The sequence below is a fragment of the Aplysia californica genome, unplaced genomic scaffold (genome assembly GCF_000002075.1).
Source record: "Aplysia californica isolate F4 #8 unplaced genomic scaffold, AplCal3.0 scaffold00101, whole genome shotgun sequence".
Classification (NCBI taxonomy): Eukaryota; Metazoa; Mollusca; class Gastropoda; order Aplysiida; family Aplysiidae; genus Aplysia; species Aplysia californica.
In genome coordinates this window covers 30,247-32,576 of record NW_004797371.1, presented here as the reverse complement: position 1 = coordinate 32,576, position 2,330 = coordinate 30,247, and positions in this window count along the sequence as shown.

Below are 2,330 nucleotides of genomic sequence, written 5' to 3'. Positions count from 1 at the left end.
AAGATGTCGACTGATAGATTGACGCGAACTAAAAGAGTGTGAGAAAAACGTGAGAAGGCGACGAGGAGGAACACCCCTCCCCCACCCCACCCCCTCTTCCTAACCCCTCCCAGTTCGTTAACGTGAGTGACGCCACTTCCACGAAAGCTCTATTCCCCTATTATGTACAACCTCTCCACCGCAACCACAGCTGTCGCCTTAGACTTACGCCCACGAAGGAGCACGACACAAAGGACCGAGTGAGAATCGCATCACTCACCTACATAAAATGCCTTGTTCGGAGAACGTTTGCTTCACAGACACCGACTGATTTTTCTTACGACACTTCAGCTGCACTCGAGTGGAGCAGCTCTGGACGCGTGCTGCTGTGAAATGTCCCGGTTTTCGACGTACGTCAAAGCAGACAGTTGCTCGGGAATTTCTACAACAGATTCAGTTTTTGACATTACGGACATTTGCATTTCCCCCCTGATTCTATATTTATCATAATTTGTTTATAGAACACTGTATGCATATTATTATTATTCGTATTTTACGGACAGAAGAGTGTAAGCAATGGCCCAAGCAAATCGGAAGTTGCAAACAGAAGCGGAAGTTACAAGCCGAAGCCAAAAGTCTTGTGGTTACTTCTCGCCCGTGGTGATGATGATGATGATGTGCATTGTCTTCGCTATGTAAACTTACTGTACCTTTGATTCCCTGTACAAATAGAACACGAATGATTAGGTTGTATTTAAGAGAGTCATTAGCATGCATAGAATTTGACTTTTTCCTCCGAACTGATTACCTTTTTAGCCTGTTGTCTTCAGACATTTCATGAAGTGTTTCGTGTATGTTTGTGTAGACAGATAGGAAAGGATCCACATGTACGTTATTATCAATATACTTGTCTGTAAGCAGTTTTCTCCTTGTTATCGGATTTGTCCTTCACCTATCAATGTGCTTTCTTTGTGACCACGTCAACAAAACAGTCCAGCATCTGATCTTTGAATGTCCTAAACGACAGGATCTCCGGCGGCAATTTCTTCCTCCCATCTCTACTCTTGACAATACCCCATACTGTATCTTAGCTAAAGAACACATTTCGAAGACTTCGATGGGTTTTTTTAAAGATAGCGTTGGAACACAGAGCACACACATTCTCAAAGGCTAGTAACACATTCTCAAAGGATAATAACACATTCTCAAAGGCTAGTGGATTAACAAAATATTAACAACAATAATATTCGCAACAACGGCAACGACTACAGCAGCAACACAGAAACAACAACAACAGAAACAACAACAACAGAAACAACAACAACTACTACAATGTATCACTCGCTGGGCGTCCTCCAATCTCCTGTGATTCTTTTTTCTTCTTCTAGGATTCGTCGTTTGGCATCTGTTCCTCTTCCTTCTCTTCTTCTCGTTCTCTCTTATTCTATCTTTTATTCCCAGACCTTCTTCATTGGTGTATCGGATTGTAGATTAGCCTTAGTAAGCAGACGAATGGAGTTCGATTATTTTTATTTTTATTTTTTTATTAAAAATTTTTTTCTACGGGAATGTTGAGCCCTTTTCAGCCTGGGTTGATGCTGACAGAAAATCTAGATACCCCATGTCTTATATGGCATTAATTGCGTCAGAGCATGCATCGCCAACATTTCTATTTATTTATTTCATCCGTTTCTGAGGACGTTTTACGAAACCAGAGATTTTGGGTTTTAATCCTGTCTGAGACAGTACCCACAATTAGTTTTCCAGAACAATGTTGCTAGTTTGTACTCTTGCCACTGAAAGAAATAAAAGGACACTTGACTCGGAAAAAAGGCCTTGAACATCCTTCTGCCTGTGGGGAAATAGGATGAACAGGAGACTGGGGTAGATCATAGAAAACTTACGCAGAGGACCTGAACAGATTAGAGATAGAGCAACTCATTATCTCCTCCTGGTGTCATCTGAAGCAGTTGTACATTGACCTTGACATCCCCCTGTCTTGTGCATTCTCTTTCTGTTATGATAATAATAAGTGCATATTTTATAAAGCACATATCCACGCTCTACGGCATTCTCTATACGCTTTACAACTTTTGCTACCCCAGATGACTCTAAGACACCCAGAAATGTTCTCGGCTTCCCGGGAAGCATAGAAGGCAAGCTGCAGTTTGCACGCGTTCAAACACTAACGAACTGACAAGATCTTTCGCTGTCTATAGCCGGGTACCTGTTCCCACCTGGGTGAAGTGAGGGAGATGTGGGCAAAGTTCATTTCCCACGGACAAAATGTTGGGCCCCGGGTGGGATTTGGTCCCACTACTTTGCGGTTGTGAGTCCGAGAGCATATCTAT